The 25,932-nt window shown below is 48.0% G+C and overlaps 1 protein-coding gene across 3 annotated transcripts in view; it reads left to right on the top strand.

Moving 5' to 3' along the window:
• Window positions 1-25,932, top strand: part of PFKFB3 (6-phosphofructo-2-kinase/fructose-2,6-biphosphatase 3) — a 70,195-nt gene that overhangs the window by 15,519 nt on the left and 28,744 nt on the right. The gene's annotated exons all lie outside the window — the stretch shown is intronic.

Here is a 25,932-nt window from a genome sequence, read left to right as displayed (position 1 = left end):
GCCCTGGGGGCACCTGAGCTTGTCTGCAAATATTTGAAAGACTCTTGTGAACAAGAGATTAGACTGGTCCCCTGCTGCTTGCCTGAGGGGATGATAGAGATACTAAGGGGGAGGTGAATTTCAGGTGATTTTCAGGAGTGGGGGAAAGGGGTCAGGAATGAATGTGTATGGAGTTCTCTCCAGGAACTAGGTACAGTCAGGTATTTACATATATCAGTGAGAAAATGGTGGGGCTAAGATTGGAATTCTTACCATCTACCAGACTCCAAAGCTCTTGCCTTTTCATGATGCATCTATTTTAGTGGTATGGGTTACTTGGGGAATTTTGCCAAAGGGTTTCTGCAGAGGTTGAGCACATTGGACTAGAGGATTCATTCAGCCCTGTTCAGCCCTGTCATTGATTCTCTGCGTCTGATGAGACGGGAGGCTGCCCTGGGCGGGAGGGAGGCCAGGGCTCCGTGGGAGGGAGGAGGCCTGTCTCACTAGCAGTCGGATTTTCCAGTGGGCACATCTCTGACCCTTTGTTTCTGTAAGTGCTGTCGTCCTTGTTAAGCCTGTAGGGCAGATGCATAAAGATCCATACAGAGGTCTTGGATTCATTTTATGAATGAATCCCTTGTACTTTCTGAAAAGAGGAGCACTTTAGAAGTCGGTTTTTGTCTCCGCTACATGTATTGTCAAGTGTAACCCATTTCAGCCTCCCTGGAAGGAAGGTAGGAGTGTGGAATGGGTATAAAGAGGCAGTGTCTGTTTCTTCTTGCAACCCTAGTGGACCTAGTTACAATTTCTTATCAAAAACCTAGTCAGAACATATCAAAGCGAGGAATTTTCCTGAGGCAGCATCCAGACTTGGTCTCTCCACGCAGAATACAATTTTTAGAGTTCTAGAAGCTATCTCTGCAGGTTCCTTCCTTTCAGTAAGTCACCTGATTATTCATCTTTAATCTCCCAGGTCTCACTTCTCTCCTCTGCCTCCATGGTATGAAGTCCCTGGAGCTTGCCCAGCCCAGCCCCAAGCAAGACTTAGAGAAGAAAGGTTTCTGTTTGCTTCCTTCCAGTCCCTTTTTCCCTGGGTTAATCCCTAGGTCTCAGGCACTCCCTGCACTCCTGTCAAATCCTCACATTCCCTCACTGGCATGTGTTTAAGTGATAGTACCGTGTTTCCATGAAAATAAGACCTAGCCAGACCATCAGCTCTAATGTGTCTTTTGGAGCTAAAATAAGACTTATATAAGACTTGGTCTTATAGTAAAATATAGACGGGGTCTTATATTAATTTTTGCTCCAAAGGACGCATTAGAGCTGATTGTCTGGCTAGGTCTTATTTTGCATTTTAACTGACCTCAAAGATCTTTGACTTAAGAGAGCAGAGCCTAATGATGGCATGTAGGGCATGAAAAACTTAGGGTAGGTGCAAAGGTGCAAAGCATGTTGTTCTTTTGTCCCTAGCCTTTGCTCCCCCACCCCACCCCACCGTTCTCATCCTAATGCAGCTGGTAGGGCAGCTGTGGAGGACTAGCCATGAGATCGTCCTCTTGGCTCCCGCTTACTGAGCCAAGGCGCTGGTCACCCACCCTAGTCATCGTTGTATTCCTTTATAAGGAGGCAGGGATTCGTTCAGTGGATCGAACCTCCAAGGCTCTGTGCTGGAGACTGGGAATGCCAGGGAGAGAAGTGGGACAGTGGACTCAGCTGGGTTAGGCTTCCTGGGTTCAGTAGCTGTGTGACCTTGGAGAAGTTCCTTAATGTCTCTGGGCCCCATTTTCCTCACCTGTCACGTGGGAGGGTTGGTTGTAAGGATTAAGCTCAAAGCACTCCAAACCTGGCCTGTCACGTACTTGGTGCTCCACAGGCAGTGGCTGTTTATTCCTGTCTTGAAGGAGCCCTTAGTCCAACGATGACAGCTCTGCAGTTGCTGCCAGCAGCCGCTTAAATGGACTGGAAGACTCAAGGGGGGGTGGTCAGCATAGCAGCTGCCCAGCCCCAAGTGCTAACTGGTCTTCCGGGCGTGCCCTGCAGAAAACCAGGCGGTCTGCAATGCTGGCGTGTCCAGGATTCTTCCTAATGACCCATCGCCAAGAGCGCCTCCCGAAGTGGTCCCTAGCCAAATGTCTCTCCTTCCCTGTCCTCCCTAGAGCTCTTGAGCAGGGCCCCCTCTCACACTTTCTTGCCACGAGGCAGCTGCTTGGGGGGGTCGTCTTTTCCTGGGGAAGAGGTTTTCCATTCTTACACTCCTACCTGTGGGATTGTAATGGGGTCTCTGGTGGCTACAAGCAGATCTGAATCTTAATTTTAGGGAAAGCAGGAATGAAGGCAGCTCAAAGCTGGGCCACAGTCATTGGAGTTGTTGGGAAGGGGTAGGAGACAGGGGTCATCAGAAACACGCCTGCCTGTGGGATTTTTGATAGTGACCATGGGCCTTTGTATCTGGTCCTCAGGTTGCCCTGGGTGCCCCCTCTTGACTGGTGGGGTGGGGGCAGGGTAAGGAACAGGGAGAAAGAGAGTTGTTTGTGGAAGTCTAGAGGGAGGTTCACAAGTGCGCAGAATCTTTTAAAATCCTGTAAAACTGGGCACCATCTCAATGTTATGCCCTGGGGCGAAGTCCCAGTTGCTGAGCTCAGTGTACAAGATTGGCTGGGAGGGTCAGAGACCGAGGAAAGAGTGGCCCCTGCCTGACTCCTAATTTCAGGTTTTTATAGTTTTTTATTTCGTGGATATGTGCTTCGTTAAACCTTTCCCAGCTTCTTTGAGGTTCTGGGTCTAGATGCTGAGATATTGAAATATTTATTAGGGGTATGTATGACTTGCTTTCTGGAAAACCTTGATTTTTCCTATTCCCTGTGTGCAGAAGCCTTAAATTAGTAACATTTTGGGAATCCTTTTTTGCGCTGAATTTCCTGGGCTTCTGTCTGTGGTTATTTTGAAGTGGCAGCGTTCGGGGGAGGTACCTTGGGGGCCCACCGTCTAGTTCTCTAACGCAGAGCGGTGGATTTGCTTTCAAGCAGGACTGAGGTCGCTGTGTACCAGAGCTCCAGAAATAGACACTCCAAACGGGAGGCGGGACAGGCCTAGAAGCAATTTTAAAACCTCTCTAGCTTGACTGACATCATGAGTAATTTCTTGGATTGTTTGGTGATCTCGGAAGGAGAAAGAATGCTAATTACTTTAACGTAAAAAAAGACACCTACCTCGCAAACTCACTGCCACCCCCTCCACCCCTCATTTATGTTTTTTTTTGTTCTACTGTGGTTCCCCGAAAATAAGACCTAGCCAGACAATCAGCTCTAATGTGTCTTTTGGAGCAAAAATTAATATAAGACTCGGTCTTATTTTACTATAAGACCGGGTCTAATCTAATCTAATCTAATATAGGGTCTCATATTAATTTTTGTTCCAAAAGACGCATTAGAGCTGATTGTCTAGCTAGGTCTTATTTTTGGGGAAACAAGGTAACAAATGAAATAAAGGAGACATCCTTTTAAACTGGGACAAGAAATTTTCAGCCACAAAACTTCCTGGGGCCATTGATGTGAATAGGAAGATTTAAAAGCAAAAGTGGAGGGAGGGGGGAAGGGTGGCTGGGGAGTAGTGTGAGGAGATGGTTGTGGGAGCAGGGTGGGTGGGGGTACAGAGGAGTAAGAGCTCTCTGAGGAGCCAAGGAGGTTACTGAACCCAGGAGCCCAGAACTCTGCACTGAGAACTCTCTCTTTAATCCAGTGGTAGGGAAAGTCGGGGCTTGCCGCTCTTCCTTCCTTGGCCCCCCAAAGGATTGCTTTGGGTGCAGGAAGAAAAGATGGTAACTTCTCTTTCTGTTTATTTTTAGCTCATTTTTTTTTTTCATTTCTCATTTTGGTCTAAGTTTTATAATGTGCGATATATATCAGTGCAGTAGCACACGAGTATAATTTACCCCTGAAGAAACATCTGATTGGGAGGTAGTCGTTTGTTTTCAAAACAGTTGGATGCCACCACTCAGAGAAATGACGATAGAGCAGGGAGACAACAGTGCTTCTCAAACGTGAATGTCTGTGACTCACTGGAGATGTTGTGAAAATGCAAATTCCTATTCAGTAGGTCTGGGCTGGAGCCCAGAACCCTGCAGTGGGAAGGCTGACTCAGAAGGAGTGATTGGGTGTTTTCCCCTTTTTTTGCCTCGGTCTTCCATTTGGTGTCTTAGTCACAGAGGGAAACCCAGAAGCCAGCAGGGCATCGGAAACAGATGCTGTGGCATCTGCTGGTGGAACACACAGGCCTGACTTACCCTTGACCCCGTGAGGAAGTCTCCGCACAGTAGAGCATCAGAGGAGTCGCTGGCATCTATTTCGTAAGGGATGTGTCATTGTCACGTGTCATGGGAAGTCGGTTTGCTTCTTGGTCTACATGGATTTGGTAGCCCACACCTGGGTGCAGCCAGTGAAAAGCTGATGCCTCCAAAGTGGGAGGAGGAGGTGGGTGAGCTGGTGCGCTCCTTAGAGCCAGGCGTCCCCTTCTGCCACTCTGGGCCAGGTGGACCTCCCCGTGTTACTTACCTTTCCTGCCTCAGTCTCGTCACTCTGTAACACGGGTCAGACAGTACCTGCTGCTTCTAACATTAACTAACATTTGCAAAGCACGTTGCCGTACTGCTACTTAAAAAGAACAGCTCCGTGAGGCCCGTTGTCTTACCACTGCGGATGAGGAAACGGACGCCCTGAGTGGTTAAGTGACTTATCTGAGATCCCAGGGCTTGGGAGCAGTAGAGCAGGGCAAATCTGACTGCATGCTCCGTGTTCCTCTACTCGAATGAAAACTGCCTCGATTCTGGGAACCAGTGAGAGTTGAGGCTTGAGTTTTTGAGGACTTAAATTCCCATTCATTCATTCACTCATCAAGTAATGCGTGTCCAGTACTGTGTTCTGAATTCAGACATGAACAACTGCCGTCCTTGGCGTTAAGGAGAGACAAACAAGCACAGATACATTTACCAGACTGTTGAGTGCCATGATGGGGTCTGGTCACTGCGCTATAGGATGGTCCCCTTGCCCACAGAAGGGGCAGGAGAGACGTTTAACAGGTAGAAGTGTCTAGGCTGAGAGCAGAAGGGTAAATAACACTAGTGAGAGAAAGGGGGAGGACGCTACCAGCAGAGGAATCAGTGTGCAGACAGAAATTTCTCCCCCATACCACCCCAACTGAAATGATAGGAATTCATGCATTCGAAACCTAATAAAAATAATCCTAATGACTTACACTCACCAATTGTTCCGTCTTCTTGCTGAATTGGCCCATTTAATCATGAAGTGTTCCTTCCTGAACGCTAATAGTTGCTGTTCTGAAATTTATTCTGCTATTAACACAGCCACTCCCTTTTCTGTTGGTGCTTGTATTAAATAGTTCCTCCATCCTTTTGCTTTTATTTTATTAGTTTCAGGTGTATACCGTCCTTTTGCTTTTAAATGTCCATCTCTCCAGTTTGCTGGATTTCTTATAGGTGGGCTTGCTTTTTCTTTGTATCCAATGTGATTGTGTCTTTTAATTAGTGTTTGAAGACCATTTACACTTAAGGTAATTATAAACCCTTTAAGCAAAAGAACCAAAAGCTCCATGTGTCTCACTCCCCTCAGGAGACAAAGAAGGGGGGCAACGGCAGCGGTTCTTCAGTGTGTCCTGAGCCAGAGTCTGGGTTTGGGTCTGGCCTGCTCGGCCTGCAGATTTCCTCAGTAGTCGGCCTGAGAATCCGTGACCTGGGTGTGGAGCTGCTGGAGCTCAGGTCTTCAGATTTGGGGTGCTGCTGTGAGAAGGAGCTGCCTGCCGGTGACAAGTCCCCACCTTCACACCCACATCCTGTCGCATCGCTTAGGACCTCCAACCTTTCCACTACTCCCTTCCTGGCCGGAAAAAGCCCCGTAGCCTCACCATGACCGCTGACGCTGATGGACTTCCCAAAGGGGTTTACTTGTGGAAGGTGCGCTAACTCTGTAAGTCTCACGATGGTCTGGCAGGGTGGTGAGCAGCCCCGGCACAGCACGACAAATAGCTCTGAAAACAGTGTCGTACCCTTTACCTAAGGCCTAAAATGTAATGGCCAGGCCAGGTTTGGCACATCCTGGAGCAGAGGGGTTGGCCCTGGCGTGGGAAAAGTGAACGACCACTTTTGTGTCTGCACCATCCAAATGGAAGGTTATTTTCCAGATAAACACGCCAATGGCCTGTTGGTGGCCACACTGTCACTGCTCAGTGACCTTGCAGTTCAACCACTGAGTTCTCAGATCCCTAGAGAGACCCAGCAGTCAGTGAGAATGGGCTCCTTCCTGGTCGGAGCCACGACCGGCATGGTTTCGGATGCCTTAAACGGGAGCTGAAGACCCAGGGTTTTGAGGACCAGTGATACCTGGCAGGGTGATGGATCGCTTCTTTAGACATTTTCCGAAAGCACAGGTGGATTCTTTCAAAGTGACCCTGGTGGGTAGTGGGAAACGGGATAAAAGTACAGGTTTCCCCCACTATCCGAAAGTAGAGCCTTCCTGTGAAACCTTTTATAAGCTGAAATGGCATAAAGCAAAGAGTAAGTCTGTCTTTGCTCACTGCACAAAATCCGAAGAGGGTTTTCGTGTTTACGAAAAAAGCCGATACCGAACTAAGGTAGGTCTTCCATACAGTGGAGTGGAGCAAGGTGGATTTTCGGGCAGCAGGGGGTACCTGTATTCATCTTAAAGACCAGGGCATGGAGGACCAGAACAGGTTACGAGCTTGCCCAAGGCCAGACCAGCTGGGGAAGAAGGGACAGAACTAGACCTCCCACCTCCACCTGAAATGCTGGCACACATCTGCCCTGTCTCCCTGAAAGAAGGCGTTTCTATGATAATCCTCTGTGTCTTCACCATGGTGCAGCCTCATGAAACCTCATACTAGCCATCACCCACGGCAGTTATTCGGGTCTAGCCACAACGCCCCTCACGGGGTCTCTGCGGCTGCCCTTATGCCTTTGCCATGTGCTTCCTCCTACCTGGGATGTCCTCTCTCAACCTGTCTTCCCCATCTCCCTACTTGACCACTTCAGAACTCACACCACTTCCTCCATGAAACCTTCCCTGACTTCTCTGGGCAGAATTGGAGCGTTATTCTCAGGACTTCCACCAGGCCCTTATGCACTTTCATAACAGAAGCCCTGCCGTTGCAGTCACTGCTTGTGTTCATGTCCATGTTCACCAGCAGCCCTTGAAAGGTGAAGGCAGTATTCTGTAACCATCGTGATCGCGGCGCCAAGCATATACGTTGCAAGTGCAGGGAGAGCAGTCCGTGTTGTTGGCTTCTAGTGTGCGTGAGCCAGTCAACACGTTTTTAGCACCTGCGTTCCATTGCGGGGTATGCTGCATGCTGGGTTGGATACGGAGAATATTCTACCTCTGAAGAAGCTTCGAGTGTGGGTGGGAACACACACGTACAACATATGTCCACTCACACAAAAAAGGTACCAGTCTTTGATGTAGTATTGGAAATAAAAACTTACGGGTACAGCAAGGGAAAGATGCTAAGAAACACGGACGACAGGTTTCCAGACAAAAAGGAGAAAAAGGGATTGCTGGTGGAGGGCTCTGTAGAAAAGCAGAGATGGACAGGAGAGTTTGGGGGGGAGAAGCAGATCAACTGGCCAGAGTGCAGGGGGAATAAAGGAGAATGGGTGCTTCAGAGCTCACTGGAGAGGACCTTCAGTGAAGACGGAGAGGATGAAAGTGGTCTTAGGGGCAGCAGCGAGCCAGTGATAATTCCTGGACAAGAACAGAACCAAAGTACCATTCTAGAAAATGAGTCTGGCCGTGGTGTGGATGTCAGGTTGGAATAGGAGAGGCTGTAGGGAAGGAGACGGGAAGTGATGACCTACAGTATGGTCTAGGTTAGGTTTTTAGGGCTTAAATCTGAGTGGATTGAAACCATGAGGAATGGGAAGAGCACAGATTACTTACATGAGAAACATTTAGGATTTGGTGAGTAATTAGCTCTGGGGATTAGAGGCGCCTGAAGCAACAAGTTACAGTAAAAGGAGGAATTGGTAATTACCCGACGGGCCTTGCTCCATGCTTTGTCTGCTAACCTCTGTGAGCCTCAGTTTCCGCGTCTGTAAAATAAGGGACTTGGCTCCCTGTGACTCTCTTAGACCTGGACCATAGCGCAGACCTGCTGTTTACACCAAGTCACTGATGCAGGCCTGTTTACCAGAAGAGGTCAAGAGCTCCCTGACCATTTCCTGTCTGGCCATGTAACCTACTTTCTCAATCCAGTGTAGGGGTTCTTTAAAAAGTCACCAGGCCCCCGCACCTGGTACAGCCATGTCACACGGCGTTCAGACAGGGCACCCCTGTGGGTAGCTCAGGTTCTGCAGAGCGAGGGCTTCGACGGCCCGGGCCGACCTGGGCCTGCTGCCGGCAGCTGCCTGCAGTCCTGCCAAGGCAGCCGAGACCTGAGGCCCAGTGGTCGGCTGGATTTTGTGTCTGAGGAGCCAGGCTTGCTGACACTGGACTGCAGAGACACGGCTGACCAGAGCAAGAGCGAAAGCTTGGGCGGGACAGGTGAGCCAGAGGGAAGCACTTCCTCATTTCCTGGCTCCTCACTAGGTGAGCGGGAGGATGGGCCTGTAGCCGACCGCCCCTCTGCGCTCTCCGTTAGGTGGGCATCTCCGCAGCTGCGTGGCTCAGTGTTGCTTTCCTGCAGCCTTTGCGGGTGGTCCATGGACAGCTTGTGTTCTGTTTCTTTCCCACTGAAATGAATTGGCGCCAGCATCTCTAGACAAACACCGGTTTCACCTCTTCTTTGGTTCCCGGACACAAGGGAAATATCTCATTTTAGTCAGAAGAAATATGAGGTTGCTGTGTAAGTCAGGATAAATTACCACCTTTGAAATGAACTGCCTGGGGAAATGGTCTCGGGTCCCAGTTTCCTCCTCCCTACCTTGGATAACCTCTGTCAGAGGCCTCCATCAGCTCTCCACCACTCAGCGTCTTAGGGCAAATTATTTAGTCTATCTGAGATTAAATATTTCCTTATCTCTAGAACAGCAAATAGTGCCTACCTGGCTGGGTAGTTCTAAAGATTAGACATGATCTGTTTGAAGTGCTAATGCAATACTTGGTACATTCAGTAAGAGGCAGCTGTTATGAATTTAGTAGCTAAGAATAAAAAGGGCTAATACTTCTTGGGCTCTACCATCTCCCGTTTTACCAGTGAAGAAGCTAGGGGCACAGAGAGGTTAAGTTCTTGGTCCAAGGTCACACAGCTGGTACGTGGAAACTGGATTTGAACCCAGGCAGTTTGGTTCCCATGGGGAGGAGCCGCAGATGAAGGTGAAGTGGGCAAAAGCTTGAACTTGCCTGGCACGATGCCGCTTTTGAGCTGTTTGTTCAATTCCCTTACTCTTTGCGCAAAGCTTTCTGATCACTTATTAGTGAACAGTTTGTCCCCTTCTGTGCTGAAAGATCACGTCTACAAGGAGAAAGCCGAAAACATGTCACTCTGGTAATGCCTGACAGAAGGAATTTTCCTCCTTCTTCCTTCCTCCACTCTGGGGTGTTGCCATCAGGGGGCGCTGTCAAAGGCCTGGTGTGGAGGTAAAATGTGAAGACCAAGAACCCATCCCTCTGACTTCCAACCTTCACAGTCTGGGTTTGTCCACGGTGACATGAGAAGCTATGCCCGGGAGCCTCAGATGGGAGGGAATCCTGTCTGAGCAGGTTGATACCAGAATACTGGGATACAGAGATGTGCGGAATAAACCTGCCTGTGAGCCAAACCCAACCAAAGGCTGCTGGCTGCAAAGGGTGCAGTGGTGGTGCTTTAACCCACTGCCCCTTCTAGTCCCTGGAGCTGTGAGCTGACCGCTGGGCCCCCTCAGTGACAGCCACGCATGTGACTATCTCCAGACTGGGAGCATCCATTAGTAAGATCAGTACAAACCAGGGGGGTCCAAACTTTTTTCAACGTTTTTTACCAGGGGCCACATGCGGTAAAACACACAAACAGCCGGGCCACTCCCTCGAGGTGAAGTACATATTGCCTCACCTGGTTTATTTAAGGAAACTAAATATATTTTTGGAATTTGCTGCAGGCCAATTAACAATGGATTGCGGGCTGCAGTTTGGACACCCCTGATCTAAGGGATAGTCATGACCCCATTGTAATGACTGCACTGACAGTATCCTGCCATTCAAAGTGATCAGCTTTTAGAAATGTCCATAATGTGCGGTGTTTTGAATGAATGAATGATGTATATAAGTCTGTGTGGACCCACAGACAGTCCACAGACAGTCCTAAAGCATTCAACTGAGGGAAGAAAATAGTATTTTTTTTTTTTTTTAACAACAATAGGACAGGCTCATTGTGGAGAGGGTAGGAAAGTACAATGAAAGAAAGAAATCATAATTTCCATAACATAGAAGTAGCCATTGTTAACACTTCTGTGTATATACTTCTCCTTTTTTTTCAAAATAGTTGATCGTATGATATATGCAAATATGTATTTTGACTGCCTACTTTTTTTTGGGGGGGAATATTGGGGAACTGTGTGTTTTTCCAGGACCCATCACCTCCAAGTCAAGTCGCTGTTTTCAATCTAGTTGTGGAGGGTGCAGCCCACTGGCCCATGTGGGAATCAAACCGGCGATGCTGGTGTTATGAGCACTGAGCTCTAACCAATTGAGCTAACCGGCCACCCCTTGATTGCCTTACTTGTAATAATCCAAACGAAATGTTCTACTCAGTGTGTTAGTTCTCTGGAAAATAGCAAATTGTTGAATGTGTTCCTAAAACTAAGACATATCCTCAACATATAATATAGAGGTTGATCCTGACATTTTTTTAAAAGATAAAAGTTTAGAGGTGAAAGCAGGGGCTTGGACAGATATTTGCACACCCATGCCCATAGCAGAACTGTGCACTACAGCCAACAGATGGAAGCAACCCAAGAGCCCATTGATGGATGACTGGGTAAATGCAATGTGGTCTGTACATACAGTGGGGTATCATTCAGCCTTAAAAAGGAAGGAAGGAAATCCTGACACAGGCTACAAGATGGACGAACCCTGAGGACATTATGCTGAGTGAAATAAGCCAGACACAAAAAGGACAAATATATGATTCCACTTATATGAGGAACTTCAAATAACCATGAATTCACAGACAGGAAGTAGAATGGGGGCTCCCAGGAACTATGAGAGAGTGACTTACTATTTAATGGGTGCAGAGTTTCAGTCTGGGAAGATGAAAAAGTTCTGGATGCTGGTGATGATTGCACAACACGTGAACATACTCAGTGCCACCGAGCTGCACACTTAGAAATGGTTAGGATGGTAAATTTCAGGTTATGCCTATTTCACCACAGTGAAACAACAACAGAAAACAGAAGGTAAGAGTTTGGAGCCCTGGTTCCTGGTTTCTGCCCTCTGGTCTCAGCCCTGGCTGATTCTTCCCCCTGTGAGCCCTCACCTGTCCTGCAGAGTAAGGCCAGAGAGCTTTCACCTCTCCCCTCTCTCTTGCCTCTCTCAACACACACACACACACACACACACACACACACACACACACCCTACAGGTCTAGATTAGGGGCCAATGTTGCATCAGATGTGTGAGGGGGGTGAGACCAGGTAAGGTGGGCAAGTGTGAGTTGTCTGTGCATCATGAACAAGAAGAGGCGAGCGGGAAGGAAAAGCAGCCAGTAGGAATCCAGCACACAAGCGGGGCAGCTTTGAATCCCAACGCTACCTGAATCTCAGGCCCAACCCCCTCCCCAGGATCTCCACGGGCCAGCTCTCCACGCCTCACTCTTGTGTTTTGCTCTAAAGGGCAGTGGGTCTGGCAGAGCTGCAAGCCTCCGTCTGGTGGACTAGAAATGTAACTGTAAATGCAGCATGCCCTCTGCCCGGCGTCCCCAGGCCTTGATCCTCTTTAGGCTTCTGCCACACCAGACTGAGCTATGGAGCCTTGGCTGTGGGGCCAGTGGAAGAGGAAGGCGAGACAGCTTCATGCTCTGTCTAAGCTGGATGACGTCCAAATGTGGCTGAAGTTTGTTGTCCAGTCCAGGGACCCGGGCCAGAGCCGGGAGGGTAGAGGGCTGAGTCTCTGCCAGGCAATGCAATCCTTCTCCAATGCCCCACCATCCCACTTGCTCCACAGCAGGTCAGCCAGAGTGGCTGGCTGTCCCCAGGGGCCCACCCTGTTGACCGCAGGCTCAGAAAGTGGACATGGCCGAGCCCCACAGGATCTGGAACGCACGCATGTCCGCTCACGTGCACCCGGCCCCATCCCCAGGTGACTTAGCCCTTACACGCCACACCTGCTGCCCTCTGATGCGTGGAGGGACTGGGTGGGACAAATGACATTTCAGGGGACTTTTCCATGTGTGACAGCAGGTGGAGGGAGTGTTCTCTGGAAACTACCTAGTAGTTTAGTGTCCTAAGAATTTATCCAGCCCTCCTTCAGAAGGTCAACCCAGTTCTTCATTCTCAGAAACAAAACAAACAAAACAAGGTTTCAAGGCTGCTGAATGGCTGGTCACAAGCCACACAGGAAAAAGGCAGCAGACGCAGCAGGAGTACCAGCTCACTTATTCTAGACTTGATTTTTTTTTGCTCGCGAAACGTCACCCAAACACCTCCAAAATCCATGACGATTTTGTTTACTGACAGGTTCCCATGCATCTGTCTCTTGTTTCCTCAGTAAGTTATCAAATATTTATAGTCAGGTGCCATCTATATCACCCTGTTCTTGTAGCCCCAGTCTGAGGCTGAGCCCATGGGTGGCCCCGTGGCTTGTGTGCTAACTATGGGAATCTTTATTGGGCAGATACTAAAATCACCTGAGAAGCTTGTGATTGTATATATACAATCCTCTATATATACACGAGGGCGGACAATTGAGTTCGCGAACTTTCCACCATGTATGTACACGGTGGTTAGTTCGCGAACTCAGTTGTCCGACCCATATATCTTTAAAAAAGGTTTTATTTCTGGAGACCTGTGGAGCACAGTGGTTAATAGCATGATTAATTTCAACTTTATGATCAGACACATCTGGATTAGAATCTCTGTTGTGTGACCTGGTACAAGATTGTTACCTCTCAGCGTGGATTTCCTTATATGAAAAATGGTGACACTATTACTTACCTGACTGCGTTGAGAAACTATGTGTAAAACTTTAGCATAGGGCCTGGTTTGGATTAGTAGATTTTGATGACATTCATGATATATTTACCAATTCGGAATGGCTTTGGCTCTAGGTGACAGAATACCTGACCAACAGTAGCTTACACTGAAAGGATGTCCTTTATCGCTGACTATAAAGACCTGGTCACATGATCACATCCAGACAAGTCACTTGCAGGAGGTGAGGTGTATGAGCCCAAGCACAACTCCCCACTGTGGGTGGGTGGGAAGCAACTTACCCTGCGATTGGGGCTCTGCCTCTGCCCATCTGCCAAACCGAGGTTCAGTCAGCCCGGAAGAAGTGCGGGGACAGCTGCTGGGCATGCAATGAGCAGTGTGTCCACATAAATTAGAATAAATATTCAGCTTTCCACATTTTACAATTAACACATGCTATTTAATTTACATTAGTTGTGGAAGGGAAACATGACAGGTAAATTCAAGGAAGGCATTATACATGTTAGGGTTGGAAACTGAACGTGTAAGCGTCATTGGTCTTGTCTGAGTGCAGAGCCTAGTATGTGTTCTCACTCTTTTTATAATAAAAGACTCTATATCTCTTGAAAGGTGTTTGGTGAAAAATTGTCATTATACTTCAGCTGTCAACATTAGGTTCTGAAAGTTTAGGGACGCCTTTGATTTCTTGTATAAGAACTTTCTTCAGATGCACACAGCTTCCAAATCTGTGGGAGATCCTTTTCAAGTGAATGTGCAGAATTTTTACCATTTTATGTGCCTCATGAACTTAAAATGCTTCCAGTTTTAGTTGTTGTTTTTTTTTTTTAAATAATTTCAAACTTACAGGAAAGTTGCAAAAATAGTGCAAAGCATTCCAGGATAGACTTCACCCAGAATTTGCAAATGTTAACATTTTACCCTATTTGCTTTATCACCCCCCCCCCCCATGCATGCTCTCTTTTGCTCCCTCGCTGTCTCTCTGTTGGTCTCTTTCCCTCACTCCTTTTCTGCCTGCTTATCTATCTGTCGTCTGTCTATCTATCTATCTATCTATCTATCTATCTATCTACCTATCTATCTATCATCTAAATCTATCTATCATCTATCTATTCCATCCATCCACCCACTCACCATAGGTACCTCATATAAGTGGAATCATACACTATTTGTCTTTTGTGACCAGCTTATTTCACTTAGTGTAATATCCTCAAGGTTCACCCATACCGTGGCATGTGTCGGGATTTCCTTCCTTTTTAAAGGCCGAGTAGTATTCCGTTGCGTGGACAGACCATGTTTTGTTTATCCATCATCTGTGGATGGACATTTGTGTTGCTTCCACCTCTTGGCTACTGTGAACATGCTGTTATGAACATGGCTGTGCACATATCTCCTTGGGATCGGGCCATTTATTCCTTAGACCACCTCTCAATTTGGGTTTGTTTATTGCTTCTTTAGGATTAGATTGAGGTTCTGCATTTTTTTTTCATTTTCTTCATTTTTGTCAGGAGGACCTGAGAAGTAGTGAGGTGTCCTCAGGGCATGATATCAGGAGCTCATGATATCTCTATCCCATTCCTGGTGGTGTTAACTCTAACCTCTTGCATAGAATGGTGTCTGCCAGGTTTCTCTGCTGTAAGGTTACTATTTCTTCTTTGTAATTAATGACTCTTTGGGGGGGAGATATTTTTTAGTCTCTGCATGTATCCTGTTTCTTGTCAAACTTTCACCCACTTGATCATTCTTGTCTGAAATAATTATGACTGTGGTGATTACCAAGTGGTGACGTACAAATTCCATCCTTGCTTCTACATTGATTTGTTGGCATTCTGCTGTAAGGAAAAGCTATCTCATCTCCTGCACCCGTTCATTCATTCATTCATGCATGCATTCATTCATTTACAGTTGAATGGGTTTGGAGATTCTCATTTTTCTCAGGGGTATAGTCTGTCACTATTATTATTCAGTTTATTACTCAGAATGTGCCAGATTTGGCCAATGGCACCTTTTAAAATAGGCTTTTGTGAATTTCTTGACGTATCCTTATCATTTGCCCATAACTCATTTCAACATCAGTGTTTCATATACTACTCATCTTTAAAGAGTGATCAATTACGGGTATAAATTAAATACTAAATAATTGAGGTTAAATCCATTGGAAGCTGTATAATGGCCGAAGCCATCACAGTGGCCAGTGATAATGCATCTGAGTGGTAAGCCATCCGAATGTCAGGAGTACACTAGTCTTGCATCCCGACTTCTGCACACTTGACACACACTCAGATACTCTCACGCTATTTTATTTTATTTCTTCTTTTTAAAGCTATGTCTGGTTTTTGTTTTTGTTTTATTGGGGAACAGTGTGTTTCTCCAGGGCCCATCAGCTCCAAGTCGTTGTCCTTCAATCTAGTAGTGGAGGGCGTAGCTCAGCTCCAAGTCCAGTCGCCATTTTCAATCTTAGTTGCAGGGGGCGCAGCCCACCATCCCATGCGGGAACCGGCAACCTTGTTGTTGAGAGCTCAGGCTGTAACCAACTGAGCCATCCTGCCGCCCTTCCGGCAGCTTAGTGGCAGCTCATTGTCTTCAATGTAGTTGTGGAGGGTGCAGCTCACTGGCCCATGTGGGAATCGAACCAGTAACGCTGTTGTTCAGAGCTCGTGCTCCAACCAACACTTGAGCCATCCGGCCGCCCCACACGTTATTTTATTTTAATGGCACGTGTGTTGGTTGGGTTTTCTGGCAAACAGACATTAAGATGGAGTTGGAAGTGCAAAAGGTTTATCGGAGTAATGCTTGTGAAAAATAAAGGGAGAAGGTTGCAGGTCTGATAGCTGTGAAAGGGGAAGGGGAAGGAAGTGGGAGTGGGGGGAGAGCTTCCCACTGCAGAGCTGCTCTGAGAAGTCTCAGCTGGCCCTGTGGGGCACTCAGCGCAAAGCGCCCTGTAGAGGAGCCCCATCCTGGGCAGAATGGCCAGGCCCTGGTGTACTGCTGTGCTCAGCGATTGCCTGGGAGCTGCCAGGAAGAGCGTGGCCTCAGTTCAGACGCTCCCTGGGTCCCGGTGGTGCTGTAGCTGGAGCCTCATTTACCTGCATGCCTTGCCCCTGATCTTAAAGGGAGATCAGACTGGCACATACTGAGGCTGCCATAGGAAGAATATTTAAAGCTGGTCTTTATGGATTAAAGCATTAGAACTGTTTCTACTTTACATGTGAACCCCATATCCCACTTGTGTGAATCCCTGAGGTTTCTATGATTGCTTGACAGGGGATGCTGGTCTAGATGTCCAACTTCTTTCTGGTCAGGAGTTTCGCGCTAGAGTCTTCAATTTGCTTGAGTGATGCCATAATAGTCTCCCATTGCCCCAAGGTAGGAATGGAAAGAAATTATAGCACAATTCCCATTGCAGTGCCAGCAGGCTGCATTCCAAGGGGCTTGTCAAAGGAATGTCTCACCCAATCTACGGCCCCGAGCCCCTTGCCTACCCAAGTTGATCCAATGTGTGGCTAAACGCTAGATCAGCAATTTTATACCCAGAGTCACTTAACGTTGCAGTTTTTGACTTGAAGACTTGACAACAAAACAGGACCATTGAGCTGATGAGGTCATTCCACACTTGCAGTGCAGAGAAGTATCCTGTCCAAAGTGATCGAGCTGGTGCGCTAGGACTGGGGCTCAGGCCCCCACAGAATCATGGGATCTTCCATCTGCAAGGCGCCAGAGGCCACGAGTTTGATTGCCAGCCCTTGTGGGGACCCTCTACACACTTCTGACCAGTGCCACGTAGTTGCTGCTGGGCATCCAAATGGGGCAGGCAGTGCAGATCTTTCTGTCCCATTACTGTCCCATTACTGTCCGTTGTGGGACAGCTGGAGGCGCCTCCCTTGTGTCTTCCCCTGCAATCTGGTTTTTCCTCATGGGAGCAGCACCGCGCAAATCAGCTCCTCCGTATGTGTAAGTGGTTGTCGTTCTGCCTCATAGTCGTGCTCTCCGTGTTGCGTTTAGCTCTTTAGCTCTTCCTCACAGAGCACGGCTTCCGCATGGCTCCACCATCCTGCTTGCCTTTCTCGGGAGGCTGCACCCGGAACTGAACACAGTGCTGCCGTGTGGTCTTCCCACCGCTGATTACAGACAACCCCACTCTCTAATTTGAACACTACGCAGCCATGCAGCCCCATGATGCTAGGTTTTCCTACATGTAGTCAGCAGTGTTTTTGCAAAACATGCCTTAAAACAAACTGTTTGCCTTGATTTCGCTCTATTTTTAGAATCTTTTCCACTAGGAGAAGGGAGAAGTGTGAGGGGGAGCTGAGGAGGGAAAGGATGCCAGTTGTGATGTGTCAATCCCAGAATTGCACCACCCGTAGAACGGCAAGCACCACACCGCCTACCGTAAGCAGGCCTTGCAACATAGCACCCATTCCCCACTTTCTCAACCCTGGGCCGTCTCTGCCCAGTACCGTGGCGCGCTTCACAAACACAGCAGACAGTGGTCTGGTTGTCAGTATCTGTTCTCCCCAAAGTCCTGGGTCAGGAACCTGGGTCAGTTGTTTTGACTCGGGCTGTTCCCTTCACCTTTGTGTGTGGGCTGGGGAATGTAGTCGATCTGTTGAGGAAACCAAGGATGGAGATCGGATCACAGAGCAGCCAAGGTGACAGCAAGTCTATTCAGACATCAGACATCTCTGTCACCCACCTCGGGGTGGGCCTGGACAGTTCCAGACCGCTAATCTTCATATAGTTGCTGAGTACTTTGCAGTGTTTCCAGGAGCACTTTTATTCATTCCTAATTTGGTCCTCATCACTTCCTCTTGAGGTCGACAGGGCAGCTAGGAGGCTCATTTTACAGAGGAACCAACTGATGGCCACAGTGAGTGGCTCTCTGTGTACCTCTGAGCCCCATGGCTCCTGGAGCAGTTACGGAGGTTCCTTCCAGCCTATAATGTGAGCTGTACAGATTCACTGCAAATATAGTCATTCTTCATCAAACATAATATCGTACGCCTCCTATGTGCCTGACACTATGGAGCTACAAAGCTGAACAGCCGTCCCTGTTTTAAGTTGCTTGTAGTCTAGTCATTACTATCAAGTTGCCATTGATATTACATTGAGAACAATTAGAATCATTGGAGACGGGGAAAAGATGCTTCGAGACCATCTAGAGGGCTTATTGGCAGATGAGGGAACTAGGTCCAGAGAGGGAAGTCCTGCGACCTGGTAGAGACAGGGTCAGTTACAGGGTCCAGGCTCCTGGCCCCCAGGCCACAGCCCCTTCCCCACGCATGTCTCTTCCATGCCCCCCACTCACACCAGATAAGCTTTGGAGCTCAGACAAGTGTGGTTCTCAGTAGTTGAGAATCTAAACACACATGTTCCATAGGTTCGTTAGAATTGCTTTTTATCACAGTAATCAGAGTGCCTGGCTCATTTCGGTATTTGCCGTAGTCTAATGGTGTCACTCAACATTAACTTCTCCCTAGAACCGGATTCTTTTAACACCATGAGGTGAATTCACCCTTTTGGTTGGCTTCTCTCTGTGTCTCGTGAAAACTGTGTTTACACTGTTTTAAAGTCCAGGCATGGGCTTCCTACCCTGGCGATTATATGTTTTAATGGGAACATCCTAGCTGCTCACAAATGTTTGAGGGCTGGAAGAGGGCCGCACAGCAGCAGAATGAGAACCAACAGGAGAGTTACAGGAAGATCATTTGGCTCAGTGTAAGAAATGTCTGTGTGGCCAGTAGCGCTAAGAATGGAACGGGCCCCTCTTCTCTAGGCCCGTCTTAGCCGCTCAGCCATGCCTAACCTGTAAGTCTGAAAAATATCATTTCGCTGGGCATCTAAAAACGGGTTCTGCTGCAAAGAAAGATGGAGGCTTCGTTTGCACAGAGCCCTTGGCTACCAAATACTGAGCGTACTACGTGCCAGGTACTGTGATATGTGCTTCTCACATGAGAACTTTATTTTGTAGGTGGGTATTGTCCCTGTTTCATAGTTGAGCAAACCCACTCTAGTATAGCGGGTGCAACCCACACCCGGAAGGGATATCCTGATGAATATAAAGAAGGTCCCTTCTGGCCCCGGTGGACCGTCCATTCTATTGCTCATTGATATCGTTTCACCTGTTGCTTTTTACTACTAGAACTAGAACTCTTAAGCTGTGGCTGTAGTTCCTGTGGGACTGCACTGTCCCAGAGCTCATGGAGACCTCACGCTATTGAAAACATGGGTGAGGCTGCCTTTCGGTAACAATGTATTAACAATGCATGAGATTTATCTAAAATTTGAATGCTGTTGGAGACAGAGTGTTTCTTCTTTACTAAGAAATTAGGACATCTTAAAACCTTTGAGAAGTACACAAAAAGCCCAAGGCCTCCTCCACATCTTTTTTCTTTTTTAATGCTGACTCAGTTTCATTTCTTTTTTTTTTTTTTAATTTAATTTTATTAAATTTATTGGGGTGACAATTGTTAGTAAAATTACGTAGATTTCAGGTGTACAATTCTGTATTACATCATCTATAAATCCCATTGTGTGTTCACCACCCAGAGTCAGTTCTCCTTCCATCACCATATATTCGATCCCCCTTTCCCTCATCTCCACCCCCACCCCCACCCCTTACCCTCTGGCAACCACCAAACCATTGTCTGTGTCTATGAGTTTCTGTTTCTCATTTGTTTGTCTTGTTCTTTTGTTGTTTTGGTTTATATACCACATATCAGTGAAATCACATGGTTCTCTGCTTTTTCTGTCTGATTTTCAGTTTCATTTCATACAACTGTTATTTTGTTTTAAATGGGCTCAACTGTAGTAACCACCATGTGCCTTTTCTGCGTCATAAGGGGGAAAGCTGTGAGGTCTGACTGCTGAAACATGAAGGCCTGAATCTCTGAGAGGCTGGCGCTCTGTGTTCATACGTTACATAGCGCTTTCCATTGTAGGGTCATTTGAAAGTTTTTCGTTATTAATCTTCATAATAGTTCTTTAAGATGATTCTCATTCTTACTTCCACATTATAACCGAATACTAAGTAATTTAGCGATTGTCATGGAAACCAACTGGATACAAAATTTTCTTTCGGCATTGCTGTTGGCAGGGAGACTGCACATTCTGGTTAGAAATTAACTTACTTGGGAGAAACCTGAAAGAATATCAGGCTAGTTGAAGATCTTGTTCTCCATTCCTTCGCTTATTAACTATGTGATGACAGGCAGGTAAGTTACTATTTCTGAGCCTCAGCTTCATTAACTCCAAGGAAAAAAGGTAGGAGTGTGTGTGTGAGGAGAGGAGGGGAGGGGAGGGCAGGGGAGGGCAGGGGAGGGGAAGGGAGGGGAGGGGAGGGGAGGGGAGGGCAAGGGAGGGGAGGGGAGGGGAGGGGAGAGGAGAGAGCAGAGGAGAGGAGAGGAGAGATGGGGGACATACTATGAAATGCAAAAATGAATCATAATTCTGATAAGTACCACATCTTACTTGACTTTGTAGCCTCTGATGCAGCCGGCTCTCAGTGAATAATTGTTGAATGTAGGAAGAAATGAGAGACGTTGACGTTTAGTTTCATGTGTTCTTTTGGACTCAGAAGAGATACAGTGAAGAATGATGAGATGGATATGAAATTCCCAGTTGATCTGCCCTGACTTCTGTGCAGACTTTTCTTACTATGTGTTTCAACAGGGACTTATCCGTAGCCTGCATTAGGCATATTCTCACCTCACCTAACACTTCTATCTCAGTTCCCTACTTTTATTCTAATATGTGTGCATTTCCCCCTCTGGTGGTAAATTGCAAGCTCTTGGGCATGGAAGCTATTTCTTTGTAATGCTCAGCTGAGGCTGGGCACGGAATCCCATGGTGACCGCTGTTTGGTCACCTACTTCTGTTCCCTGGCTGGGCCCAAGATGATGGAGATTCCAGTGTAGCTTGTTCCTCCTGGCAGTGACCGACACACAGCACCTGTGTCTGAGCCTCTCACAAACACCAGGTACCAGAAGAGGGACCAGGAGCTTCTCGGGTAGTTACCCATCTGTGTGTCTACTCTCCCCTCAGGGAAAGATGGCTCAGCGTGGACTTCTTGGAATCCTCAGCTGAACTCTGCCTTTCTCTTCCTCATTTTGTTTTAGGCATGCAAATTGGTGCCAAAGACAACAGATCCACTGATTTTCTCCTAAAGATCTATGCAAAGTGCAGAAATAGAATCATCCCCACCCCAAATGAAAACATAGCTTGAGTTTGATTCCATTTTTTCACAGGTGCAGGATTCATGCAAATTCTGTTTGTATATGTGTGTCATTTGCAAGAAGTAAAGGTGTTAGAACACATGCAAATTGACTACCTTTCTGCCAATTCCCTTCTCCCTCAGTGCCTGAATCTACATAATCTATGTTTTTGGGGTTTTTTTCTTCAGAATTTAAGCAAACCAAGCTATCACTGATGTTAAATTTTTTGGGGTGTATCTTTTTATTTTGAAATACAGGAAATTATAAAACAGTACCTGGAGTCCCACGAACCCTTTACCTAGCTTCCTCTAAAGATGACATCTTATATAACTGTAGTAAAATATCAAAACCAGGAAATTGACATTGATACAATACTGTTAACTAGAGAATATCTGATTTTTAAAAAGCACAAGTATCTTGAATTCATGCAATAATACTTTTAAACCCAATAATATGTCTTGATATTAGGTGAGGGGGTTGACAAGGCGAGTAAGTATTCTGAAAGCAGTAGAGGACTGATGCCAGCTGTGAAACCACAGCAGCCAGTTTGAAGCGCGTGCTCCCTAGCTCAGGGCTGTGCCCTACACAAAGGAAAGTCCTCACTGCAGGAAGCGGAGTGACGTGGACTAGGCAGAGGGAAATGGAAACTTGCTGGAAGGTTCAGTGGGACGTCAGTCGGACAGTGTATGTCTATTCACCCAGAGCCAGGCTGTGGCCACAAAGAAACCATCCTCACGCCCCCAAGATAAGACATGAAGTCCACTTAATAGAAGAAAAGTATGTGCCATTTGTAGAAAAATAATGATGTTTTAATAGACTTTATTTTTTAGAGCAGTTGTAGGTTCACAGCAAAACTGCGAGGGAAGTATAGAGTCCTCATGTACCCCTGCGCCCACACATGCACTGCCCCCCACCCGCTGTCAACATCCCCACCAGAGTGCTCCCCTTTTACTCAGGATGAACTTCCACCAACACATCGCCATCACCCAGAGTCCATGGCTGACATGAGGGGTCACCCTTGGTGTTGTACATTCTGTGGGTTCTGACAACTAATGACACGTACCCACCATTATAGTGTCACACAGAGTAGTTTCACTGCCCTAAAAACCTTCTGTGCTTCATCCATTTCTGCCCCCAACCCCTGGCAACCTCTGATCTTTTTACTGTCCCCATAGTTGTGCCTTTTCCAGAATGTCATAGAGCTGGAATCATAGTATAGAACCTTTTCAGATTGGCTTCTGTCACTTACTCATATGCATTTAAGTTTCCTCCATTTTTTTTCATGGCTTGATGGCTCATTTCTTTTTAGCGCTGAATAATATTACATTGTCTGCATGGACCATAGTTTATTTATCCACTTACTTACTGAAGGACGTCTTGGCTGCTTCCAGAACGTTTGCTGATTATGAATAAAGCTGCTGTAAACCTCATCCTGCAGGTTCTGAATTGGGTTTTCAATCCACCGGTGTGGCACTATGTGGGTCTGTGTCTGTGCTCCCATTCATATATGAGTGACAAACGCTTTTTAAAAAATGAGTGACAAATGCTTTTTAAAAAATCGCCGTCTCCCCTGGATGGGTGGTGAAATGAGGGCTTATTTGGGTCTTTACTTTGGTGTCTCCCTTCACTCTGGCAGACACGGAATTGTTAAGCAAATGGTGATGCTTTGTGTCTAATTAGCAACTCTGATTGTTCACAGCCTGCAGTAGCAGGGTGTTCTCTCTCAGTCTCTCTCGTGGAGGTGGTGGGTACTAGCAGGGTTAACTATTTACATCTGGCCTGCTGGCACCGAATCATGGAAATGGGGTTGCTTTTCGCTGTTAGAGCAGCATCGGGGAGCAGGGGTAGGGTTAGGACACTGGCCAGCAGAAGGAACTGGGCAGAGATGTCATGGAGATAAACCACTTCCACCATCCTTTCTCTGCGTCTAGACGGAGCTAAAGAATTCTCCTCTATAAGCACCTCCGCCAGACACTACCGCACAAGCTCTCTCAGCTCTTTCCTGCCAAACAGCTCAACTGTTGTGGGTGAGATGGGGCTGAATCACAGTGTAATCTCCGCCTTCATCAGGGCTCCGCTCAGCACCCTGGGGTGAGGCCGCGCCCATCACAAGTCCCGTGGGGGAACTTGTGTCAAGTAGGGGAAAAGAGATTCCCAACTGGCTGTGTTCCTTGGCCTTTAACCTAGTTCCTTAACCGCTCTAAACTCTGAACTTCCCTTTACTCACGTAAAACATGACTGGATTGCCTGGAAGGTGGTTTTCTAAGCCTTCATAGTACCTAGGACCTCCCCTAGTACTTGGAGCTGTCCTGTCTGTAAAAAGATCTTTGTGTTAGAGAAATCTTGACACTCTCTGTGGCCTTTTCTGAAGGAGGGTGTTGCTAATCACCAGGTTGGGGAGCAGAGTCAGTAAAAGCCCCAGACAGTTGGGTGAAGATGGGGCCATTAGCAGAACTAGGGGAAGAGTTAGGTGATGTCTAAACCATAAACTCTGAACCAGTACATTCTTGGAATTCAGTTGTACTTGGGTTGTTTATAAAGTTTTGCAGTGAAGCAATTTTATCTCCCACAGGACGCTACCCTAATTTACTTGAGGGCTGCAAGTGCTGGCACCAACTCTAGCTGCCCCCTTTATTTTAAAGTGTGAATTCATCCGGGTACCCCAGCATTCCCACTTTGTTTGCGCTTAGATATCAGGAGTGGGAGGGAGGTTGAGTGAACTTCCGTTTGCCTGGCCCCCATCAGGGACAAGAGGTGATGAGGGAGGGCTGTCTGCGTGCCGTGATGGCCGCTTAAAGCATTATTGAGGCACAGGCAGCGAATGTGCAGCGTCTGTGTGGCGAGTGCGAACGCTGAAGCTGAGATCTCCGAGGACGGTCTGCTGCCTCCTGCTCTCAGAGCTGGACCCTGGACAGACATGTTATTAGGTCAGGAGATTAAAGATGTGCCAACGCAGTGGTGGTCCCCTCACCCCGAGCCGAAACCCACCACAGTTGTTTGCAAGCCTGTCCCCCTGTCCCCCTTGCCCTGCTTGTATGTGCAAACAAATCCAGTAGGAGAGTAGCAGGCATGCAGGTACACTGGTTCCTCCCGGAGAGGCGAGTGTGCAAGCATCCAGCCCCCTGCCTGACCCCAGCGAACCCCGGCAGCAACTTTTCCCTGTGGCGCAGGTGCTCCCTGGCGAATGTTTTTCTCCTTGGATCAGCACACGCTTATTTCAAAAATGGAGTGAGGCTCTCCCTGGGGCATTATAGGGTGTCATCTCTGGCATTTGCTCCCATTGCAGAAAAACAAGTCCAATGCAATGCACTCGAGTTTCTGAACAGCTGCTGAGCGCCCAAACCTAACAGTCAGCAAAGTTGTTGCAGGGAGAGCCTGGGCTCCGGGGAGGGTTATAGGAGGGGCGGGGGCGGGGGCGGGGGGCGAGGCTCGCGCTCCCGATCCGGGGGCGGGCGGGGTTGCTGGAAAGGGGGGAGGCCCCGGCGGCGAGGGCGGGAGCAGCTGTGCCCGCCGCAGCTGTGCGGGCTGCAGGGGAGCGGGCGCCCGCCCAGCCGAGCCATGCGGGACGTGAGCGACGTGTGGCAGCCTCTGCTCGGAATATTACGTTGCACTCTGGGATTCAGGGAGCTCCGCCTTCTTCCTTGCAATCACAGCACAACCTCAGCGTGAGGTCTGAGGGCTGCACCTCTGCAAGGCGGGCGCGAGCGCTTCTGTGCTGATGTATGGCGTGCTAAAGTCACATCCATGTAGTCCCTGTGGCTGTGGCAGTCCCCGCAAAAAGCACCCCGGGTCATTACAGGCAGACACTGGCCTGACTACACGACTGTCACCTGTCGTGAGCTGGTGCAAAACTGCGAGAACCGGGGAGGCAGAAAGGACACACACACACACCAAAAACTGGTGAGGAAGAGATGCAGTAGGGCTGTGCTGGATAAATGTCATGAATTTTAGGGGTTTGCATAATCAAGGTGCCGCCTCCCAATAATTATTCCGGGGCTTTCTCCCCCCCTCCTGGTGCGCACACTGCAGGCCTCTCAGCAGCGGGTCTGGGAGCCCGGGTGCCAGGTCTTGGGGCTGGATGTTGGGAGAGCAGTGTGCAGGACAAGTCAAGGTTTCTGAGGGATTCAGGAGAGTGGGTGGAGTGAGGGCGAAGGACAAGGGAAGCCCTCTCCCCGCGGGTGGCAGGCGTCGTGGTCAGTGAGTCTCACAAGTATTATTAGGGAGCAGCTATGGCAAGGAGCGACCCGAGAGCTGTGCCCCACAGACGCTCTCAGCATCCTTCCTCAGGCTTCTCTCTCTCCAACCTTTAACCCGAAGCCAGGGTCTTCAGCCTGACCGTGCATGACCTGGAGCGCATGTTAGGAATGCAGAGTATTGGGGTCCCGCTCCCACAGAGGCCGTCAAGTAGGATGCGTTTTAACCAGTATCCCAGATGATTCGGCTGCAGGGATCCACGCATCACACTGGATGGCGGCCCTCCTTTCCTCCCAGCACAGATGAGGCGATTAATCTGGGAAGCCGTGCCGGTCGTTTTTAGGGGGTGATAGGAGGACGCTCACGGAGTAGGACCTTCATCCAAGACTGGGTTTAGGGCGTTA

This window comes from Rhinolophus sinicus, linkage group LG02, assembly GCF_036562045.2.
Source record: "Rhinolophus sinicus isolate RSC01 linkage group LG02, ASM3656204v1, whole genome shotgun sequence".
Lineage (NCBI taxonomy): Eukaryota > Metazoa > Chordata > Mammalia > Chiroptera > Rhinolophidae > Rhinolophus > Rhinolophus sinicus.
This window is presented reverse-complemented; position numbering and strand designations above follow the sequence as displayed.